Source organism: Varanus komodoensis, unplaced genomic scaffold (genome assembly GCF_004798865.1).
Source record: "Varanus komodoensis strain SLA01 unplaced genomic scaffold, ASM479886v1 scaffold1, whole genome shotgun sequence".
In the NCBI taxonomy this organism is placed as follows: Eukaryota; Metazoa; Chordata; class Lepidosauria; order Squamata; family Varanidae; genus Varanus; species Varanus komodoensis.
Window position 1 is genome coordinate 17,642,369 of NW_025335268.1, and position 9,951 is coordinate 17,652,319.

The window sequence follows — 9,951 nt, forward strand, 5'->3', positions numbered from 1 at the left end:
AATAAATCAGTCAATCAATCCATGCATTTGACCTCCAAACAAACCTAAAAATTGAATTTTAAAAATTGGATTTCTTTAAATAAAATGCTTTTTGGGAAAAGCCTATCTAAAGATAGTTTTCTGCTCAAGATACATTATAATCCAAAGATTACTTGTCATGAAATAAGGACTGGTATTTGCTAGCATTAGCATTTCATTAATCCATTAACAATGTCATGCTCTTCCAGAGGTTTCTGTAAAATTATTGGGTAAATTTTCTATCTAGAAGAAATTATCACATATGCTTGGTTTTACAATTCTCAGAATTGTGCATTTGTGTCTGCAGAGATCACATTCTTCTTCTTCACAGCAAAAAAGTTGTAAAAGTAACATACAGAGTTGAGAAAAAGACCTTAATCCCTTTGTTGGTTTGCAAATCTATGTACATAGAATCAACCCCTTATTCAATGAATTGTTGTGAGTGGAATAGATCTACACAATAAACTAAGTGTGAGAAGAGACGGAGAAGCAGTTAAAAATGAAGGTGAAACCTTTTGAACAGAATACTCCACAAGTCTTTGGATCTTTTTGTGTATAGCCTGAGGTTTATCATATAATTCTTTCCCTGGAAGAGAAAGAATGGCAGCATGCCATAAAAGAGACTCAGTTTGGGCATATTTTAATTAAGTTAATTAAGTTATGGATAAGGCAGACACGTGTGCAAATTATGTATAAACAATGATTGAAATCTAGTCTTATTGACTAGTGATTTAAATTAGATTCACCATAGATAACAATTTCACAATTTTCATCTGATTGTTTATAGTTGACATAGAATAGCATACTCATGCGAGGAGAGGACTTTTGTTAGTTCCTTCTTACATAATCAGAAACCTTGCCTCTGGCCTCATCTCCCAGTTACTTACAATAATTTCTTCCATTTATACATTATGGGCCTAATTAAGTGATTTCAGTCAGAAAGACCAAAGGATGGGAGCCCTGAGCAAGTTTTCCATATAGGAAAAACAAGTATTTCCCTCTAGTAATATGTGAAGTGGCATTTAAGTTGCCAACACTCCATAATATCTGTGTTTGTTATCTGAATGTTAACTCAATATTTAATGTTATCTTGTTCTTTTACTTGTTTTAGTTTTGTACTGTTCAGGGCCCCAGAATCTGCTTAGATATGGAGCAGTGTACAAATACTGTAAACAAATAATAAATAAATAAATAAATAAATAGAGATCTATGATTTTTATGTTGGCTAGGTAGACAGAACTGGAAGAAATAGATACTGATAGCAGGGAGATTATATTTTCTTGGACTTAAGACAGACTTCCACAAATTGTATTGCTATGAGAATAAAATATACTTTCTGCATTGCATCGTTCCCTCAGTAGCCTCTTCTAAATTAAATAACTGCAGCTGCCAGATAGGATTTTTTTCTCCAAAAATCACCATAGTAATTTAGCGGGGTTACCTAAACCAACAGCAAACAGACGCAAACACTGGGCTACTTGTGGTATAGCATATGCCCACCACATCTTCCTGCTCTCACACATTCCTCTCACCGCCAGCCGGTGAGTCATATCTCCCGCTGTTAAGCCAAACCACCACAAGGCAAGACCACCTGTGGGGAGCAGCCATTCATTCATTAATATCTTCCTCTGTAGTCCATCCTCTAAGATACTTGCAATCTTTTTTTCTGATTCATAGATACATAAAGTGGGATACTTCTGAGCTTTCACTATATCTATTTCAGGAGGATAATTTAAGCCAAATATCAGTCTACTTTCACAGATTCCTATACATTCACATACTTGTCCCCTTTAGAGTCATGCATTAGCAGAAACAGTACCTCTTAACCACAAACACATCATCTGTCCAGAAAATTCAGCATTTGTGTACTGATGACTAACAGTTGTGGCTATTTCTGACTTTCCTTTTATAGCGCAGCTTGGATAGACCATCTTCTAAAATGTGTGAAAGTTAGCCATCACCTTCAGCTCCAAAAGAAGTCAAGTAGAAATACATATCACAAGTTGTGCTCCTCAGCACATATTGTCTGAAGCTACAAAGAGTTGGTAAAGTCTCTGAGATTGCACGGAAACCATTGGATGCTGCTATGTTGGGAAAATGGCAGCCACTCTACCAGATCTGGCTTTCAAAGAAGACGCAGAAAGACTGCAGCTGCTCCCTTATCCAAAAGCAGCCTTCCAAGCAATGATCCTATATTGCCCCACCCTTAATAATTTAAATAGGGTTTATTGAGGAAGACGTCTTGTTGGACTGCACCCAAAATTATTAAGTCATATTAAATAGCAAGTTAATTTTAGATAAAATGCTTCCAAACCAAGTATTTTAAGATCAACAGCCTGTGACACACACACAAAAAATGTTTGCCCATAACAGCCTGTATGAGAGATCTGGACTATATAATTATGTAAGTAATTATTAATATTGATTCAGCACTAAAAGATACTCTGTATCATAATGTTCAAATTGTTGACTGAAGTGCCCCTTATTATTACCTACCAATTACTGGCAGCAGTCACAGAAGAGCAGAAAGTACTGGAGGAATTCATTTACTGTTTGTGACAAAGTTGCACACCCAATGGGACTTGATTCTGCTTCTCTACTTTGGATCAAGTGACTTCAGCCATAAGAATCCAGGTAGACCTTTGTTGCTTCTGGATAGATGTTTATTAGGTGATTGCTCTGCTCCACTGAATATACAGCAAGTCCAGCCATTATCATCTTCAGTTCATTACCTTTTTAAGTTTCTCACGGATTCCAGTTCTCTCTTTGCACAAAAAATCCATTAAAGAGGAAAACATGATAGTTGCACAATGTTTTTTGATTGGTAGGGCTAGGAGCCCTGTGTCTGGAAGCACCTCTCTGGTTTGGAAATCCCATGATGGGCGAATCCTCTGGCTTTCTTTTTGAAAAGAAGGTAGGAGTGGGGGTGAGGGAGATTTGAACTGTAGTCATGACAGATTCACTACCCCCTGTGCCAGTTCTATGGTGCAAACACACTTAGATGTGGAGGGGAAAGCATTTCAGCACCCACAGACCTGCTGGGTTACTCTATGGCCAGGTTCACCAACTGCAACAAGGATTGCCATGATGGATGGTAACTAACCACATTTTCCTTGACAGATAATTACAAACCCTGCCTGAGTCCATAATTTTCTGACCTACTTCATTCTCCCCCTTGCCACATATCACTGCAGCTGCTGCAAACAAAATCCCCTTCATTACTACATTGCTCCCTATCTACTTCAGCTGCTTCTTCCTGATTAGTCTGCTGAAGTTTTAAGGCACGTTCTCCCTCTTCCCCCTCCTGACTGTACTTCCATCTCTGTAGTGCTTCAAAGCCAATCCAGCCCCCACAGGGTTTTTTCACATTAAAATAAACACTTTTACTGCAATTTCCCCCTTTCTCTTAGTGCAATTGCCCCCTCTTGTTTCAGAAAATAAAAAGGGTGACAGGCACAGGGCTCAGCCAATAGGAACAAAGCTAGAGAAGAAATGCATGTTGCTAGGATGCTTGGGTAGCAGAGTGGCCCCTTCTGTTGCTGCTTTTGCCCCAGAACCTTCTGGTGTTTTTTCACCATGAGTAGAAAAATACCCATCTGGATTTGTCACAACAGACAATCATGGTAAGCAGAAGCCACACAACAGACCATGGTTTCTTGCCATGGTTTTTGGCCTGAAGTAAGTGACAGTGATATACCACAACCGAATCTGGACAGCATTAGAAGCATACAGTGGTAAAACTCACACACATACAATTGCTTGCCATGACATGCCAACCCAGTCAATCTATGCTTGCACAATACTTTGGGAATATTTTGTAGAAAAGTGATTTATACATTTTAAAAACCCATAAAATGCATTCTTTAGCAAGAGACCTCTCAACTGCCACATAGATTCCTCTTTCAGATCTGATGTTCCAATGTTGCCTTTGACAAGTTTCTGAATCTGAAGCTCAGTTGTGTCATAAGCTAGGTTCCTAAACAATTTTATTGATAGTGAAATAAATCATATATGTGACATGTACAAGACTCCCTCCCATCTGGGGTGTTCCAATATCAAATTATTTAAAAATTTATATTAATAGTAAAACAGATATTATAAGAGTTGTACTTCATGGATCAAAACAAATGCTTACAAAGGCAGATTCACTGCAACCAAATTACCATAAGCAATACAAAACCTGAACTATTGCTTCAAAGTCCTACAGGTCTTGTAAAGAGAACTGCCTAGCAACAGTGACACAGGCACTGGTTACCTCCCACTTGGACTACTGTAACACATTCTACATGGGGCTGTCCTTGAAGACGGTCTGGATACTTCAGAAGGTGCAAAATAGAGCTGCCAGGATGCTGTCGGGGACTGGTTGTTATTCTCACATAACTCCAGTCCTCTATCAGCATCATTGGCTTCCCATTGAAGTCCGGGCTCAATTCAAGGTGCTGGTTATTACCTATAAAGCCCTAAACGGCTTGGGACCAGGATACCTAAAGGGACGTCTTTTTCCCTGTATGTGTCATGCCTGAATTTTTGGGCAGAGTCCAGGAACGGGGGGGGGGGGGCAACTTGTTCAAGCACCTCAGAGTCAGGATGAGAAGCCTCATCGTTATGCTGTGGGGTGGCTATTTGCTGAGCGGTCTCAGAGTCATGCTGCAGAGGGGCCGTTTGGTCACTGGGCCCCAAGTGTAAGTCCCCTTGTTCCAATGTTTGATTCTCATTGTGAACATTTGGCTCTTTCTCACAAGTCGACGTCTCTATCGAGCCATCAGGCATGACACTATGCCCTCCCACCCCTTAAGATCAGCAGCAGAGGCCCTTCTCCAGGAACCCTCTTTGAAAGAGGCCAGGAGACAGAGCACTCAGAGGAGGGCTTTCTCTGTGGTGGTGCCCCAACTATGGAATGCGCTCCCTAGAGAGGTCCACCTGGAGCCGTCATTATATGCTTTTCGGCACCATGTCAAGACCTTTTTATTTGACCAATATTTTAATGTTAATTGATTTTGATTGCATATTTATTTAACTTATTTTAACTATGTCATTTTATATTCAGTTGTGGTATATTAGGACTTATACTGTAAGCCATCCAGAGATGACAGTGATGGATTGCCTATAAATGCCCTAAATAAATAAAGCAGGCCTTACAAGATTTTTTTCCAGCCACATGAGTGGGAGACATCCTAATCAAACTGAGATCAGGATAAAGATAATAGTCTGAAGTCCACCATTGAATAATAGTCTGAAGTCCACCATTTGCCTTGAAAACATTTCCTTGTGTTTTTTTATTAAACCAATGATCAGAAAAAAGCAACTGTTAAACTACATGTAACAATTTTGGATCCTTTATTTTATAATGGCCAGTAACTGGAAACTAGGAATAGGTTAAATACTATTTGTGTAAAAGAAATTTACTCTTTTTTGTGAATTGAGAATTCTATGCAGAACCTCACAGAATCCAAATCTAGAAGAGACAACATATTTTGTCCTAGTATCATTCATTTTTAAAACTTAAGGAGGCAAAAATAAATAGCATTTCAGACATATATTTGCCTACCCCAATAAAGGAATAAATACAACATGCATGTGTCACCCCTGATGCTCTGGAAGTGGTGACTCAAGCATATGTGCATAAAACATCTGTATACCTAAGCTGAGGTTGTAAACTATGCTTGGAGCGCAAATAAACCTAGGAGAGAAAGTTTAGGAACTGTATATCCACATGCTTGTCCGTGGTATTAGAAGCCGCAGGAGACAGATTTTTTTTTTTTTTATGTGAAACACTGTTGTAACTTAGAAAGCTCCTAAGGCACAACTTTGACATTTATGGGACATTCTTGATTATTCATATGCTAAACTCTATGTGGTGTCCAAAATTGGATTCCAATGCGCTGTATAATCTAAGGGAAGTTCTTAGAATGTTTTTATGGTTTAATTTTTCAGGACATCTCCAGGAGTGTGAAACATAAAGTCTAGCCATTTGTGACAGCTGAAAAATACTGTGTTGACCTGCAGTGGTGAGGGGTTTGCCAAAAGGTACCCTAAGGGAACTTGGTGGAATTGCATTTCAATATTTTATCTGCCTGAGTGTTATTTTTGAGGATGTGTAGGGTTATGGATTTATGAGTGCTCTGGAGAAGGGTTCAGTCACTTATCTCTATCAATTATAACCATTTTCTTGTGACTAATTAAAGAACTGTAGCAAAATCCTGCTTAGTGTTACAGCCAGCCAGGCCTTCTCACAGGATATTTCATTCAACTAACCCTCACCTCATTTTTATGGTCTGCCACACACAACAGACACACATTTTGTGGCTACTGAACATGATCTGCCCACATTGGCCTGTTTTATGTTTCTTTGCCCTGCCTTTTCTTACAGTTCTTTTGTACTCCAGAAAATCTTGTGAGTCTCCTAAGCATACTGATGCATTTTTCTAGTTTCTTGGTGGCACCATTTTGGCTTCATAGTTGTCATAATTCAGCACCTATGTTTGTTTGTTTGTTTTATTTAGGGAACTTCTATGCCGCCCCATTCGCCGAAGCCTCGGGGCGGCTCACAATCATAAATGAATAACATAATATAAAGCAATATAATTTAACAGTATAAATTAAGTCGCCCTGGCCAAAGAATAAAAATAAATAATATTAACAATTAAAATAACGTTTGAATAAAAAGGTCTTCGCCTGGCGCCGAAAAACAATGACGGCACCAGGCAGACCTCTCTGCGGAGCGCATTCCATAAATTAGGCGCCACCGCAGAGAAAGCCCTCCTCCGGGTACTCACCCACCTAATTTCCTTCACGGAGGGTTCCCGGAGAAGGGCCTCTCCCGCTGATCTCAAGGGGCGGACGAGCATATATGGACGTAAGCACTCCTTCAGGTAAACAGGACCCAAGCCGTTAAGGGCTTTATAGGTCATAACCAACACCTTGAATTGGGCCCAGACTTCAATGGGAAGCCAGTGAAGCTGATGGAGAACTGGAGTCATGTGAACATAACGGGCAGTCCCCATCAGCAGCCTGGCAGCTCTATTTTGAACCAATTGAAGTATCCGGACCGTCTTCAGGGGCAGCCCCATGTAGAGCGTGTTACAGAAGTCAAGTCAGGAAGTCACCAACGTGTGTGTCACTGTCGCCAGGCAGTCGTTCTCCAGGTATGGGCGCAGCTGATGGATCAGCCGAAGCTGAAAGAAAGTGCTCCTCGTCACCGCTGTCACCTGGGCTTCCAGTGAAAGCTCTGGGTTGAGGAGCATTCCCAAGCTGCGGACCTTGTCCCTAAGAGGGAGTGCAACCCCATTCAGGACTCAGTGCAATTCACCTTTCCCGAAGCCCTATCTGCCAACCAACAGGACCTCTGTCTTGTCTGGATTGAGCTTCAGTTTATTGGCCCTCATCCAGCCCATTACCTCAGCCAGGCACCGGTTCAGCACAGCCACTGCCTCACCTGGATTGGTGGAGAACGAGAGATAGAGCTGGGCATCATCAGTGTACTGATAATTCCGCAGCCCACACCTCCTGATGACCTCTCCCAGCGGTTTCATGTAGACGTTAAACAGCAAAGGGGACAAAATGGATCCCTGCAGTACTCCATGGCATAGCTGCCATAGCGCAGAGCCATAGTCCCCCAGCACCACCTTCTGGAACCGGCCGTTGAGATAGGAGCGGAACCACTGCAAAGCAGTGTCTCCGACCCCCAATCCCACTAGCCTATCCAGAAGGATACCATGGTCAATGGTATCGAAAGCCGCTGAGAGGTCCAGGAGAACCAACAGGGACGCACTCCCGCTGTCCTTCTCCCTGCACAGGTCATCGTACAGGGCGACCAAGGCAGATTCAGTACCGTACCCGGGTCTGAAGCCGGACTGAAATGCGTCCAGATAATCAGTTTCATCCAAGAGTGCTTGGAGTTGTCCCGCCACCACCCGCTCCAACACCTTGCCCAGAAACAGGATGTTGGCCACAGGTCTATAATTAGTGGCCATCTCTGGATCCAGTGACGCTTTCTTCAGGACCGGTCGGACTACCGCCTCCTTTAAAGGGGCAGGTACCCGACCCTCCCTCAGATAAGCGTTGACCACTCCCAAGATCCAGGTCCCAATCCCGTGCTTGGCGTTGTTTATTAACCAAGATGGGCAAGGGTCCAATAGGCAAGTGTTGGGACATACTCGTCCAAGCACCTTGTCCACATCATCAGGCCACAATAACTGAAATTCATCCATTAATTTTGGACCAGACAGCGACATTGGTATCTCCCCAGAAGCCTCTGAATCACTAGTAGAGTCTAGCTCGTGACAAATCTGAGTGATTTTCTCCCTGAAATGCTTGGCAAAGTCGTCACAGTGGGCCTTCGAGGGTGGAACCAGATCTTTCTTAGGGCCAGGACGGACCAGCCCTTGTACCACCCGAAAAAGCTCCGCTGGATGGCATTTTGAGGAGGCAATGGAAACGGAGAAGAATTTCTTTTTCGCCGCCCTCACCACCACAGCATAGGCCCGATAATGGACTCTTAACTGTGTTCGGTCCAATTCATCCCATGATCTCCTCCACCTACGCTCTAGCCAACTCCCGGCCTGCTTCATCGTCCGCAATTCAGGTGTATACTAAGGGGAAGAGTGGGCTCTGCCTGGTGGGAGAGGACGCTTAGGAGCGATGGTGTCAACAGCCCTAGTCATCTCCCCATTCCATAGTTCGACCACAGCCTCGACAGGAGCACCAGTCTTGTCAGCCGGAAACTCTCCCAGGGCCTTCAGGAATTCGTCCGGATCCATCCGGCTCCGGGGGCGGACCCACACAATCGGGTCCGCACCCTTACAGAGGGAGAGGCCGCTCTTGAGCACAAACCTCACAAGGAAGTGATCTGACCATGACAGGGGTGTCAGACATAAATTCCTCACCCTGAGACCACCCTCTTCCTGCCCCATCAAGAAAACCAGGTCCAGAGTATGTCCACGTTCATGGGTCGGGCCTGTGACATGTTGAGACAGCCCCATGGCCGTCATGGAGGCCATGAAGTCCTGAGCCGCCCCGGTCAGACCAGTCTCAGCATGGAGATTGAAGTCCCCCAGGACCAACATCCTGGGGGTCCTCAACACCAGGTCCAAGATGATCTCCGTCAGCTAAGGCAGGGAGACTGTTGGGCAGAAGTGTGCACGGTACACCAACAGAATCCCCAATCTGTCTCGGTCACCCAACACCAAGTAGAGACACTCCAGTCCTGGCCTCGAAAGGACTGGAAGTCCTGTAAGGGAGATGGAGGCTCGGTAAACCAAAGCAACCCCCCTCCCCTCCCGGCGTGGACGGTGCTGAACCAGATACCCGGGCGGGCACATTTGAGAGAGGGCGACATTCCCCCCCCCTCCCGCCCAGGTCTCTGTTATGCAAGCCAGGTCAGGCCCCTCATCCACAATCAAGTCATGGATGAGGGAATATTTATTGTGGGCCGACCTGGCATTAAGCAGCAGCACCGTCAGGCCTGATGGGCAGTTGACAAGACTACCTGGAACCCTCTGGCTGGGGGAAGAACCAGAAGGAGGGACAGGTGTCAGCCATCTGTCCCTCCTCCTCCTATGCGGACACGTTAAACCCCCACCGCTGTAACGTCCATTGCCCATGACCCCCCCAATGGCGGCACCCACATGCTCCCCAGGTAACTCCACCGTCGACATGGCCAGGGACGACTCCATAAAAACAAATTGAAATACAATAAAACTTTAAAACAGTATAAAACTCCCCATCTACCCCCCCAATATAAAATTCCACCCACCGACCTAGCCCCCCGCCAGCCCAGCCCCGCACGGCCACAAACGGCGGCGACTGCCCTTTGGCCGCCAGTCAGAGGCCGCTGGCCCCAAGCCGCATCCAGCAGGTTAAGCCGGCGCCCGCCCACGCACCCCACCCCAAATCCGGCGTTGCTCTCACCGACGCTGGCGGAGGGGGAGCAGA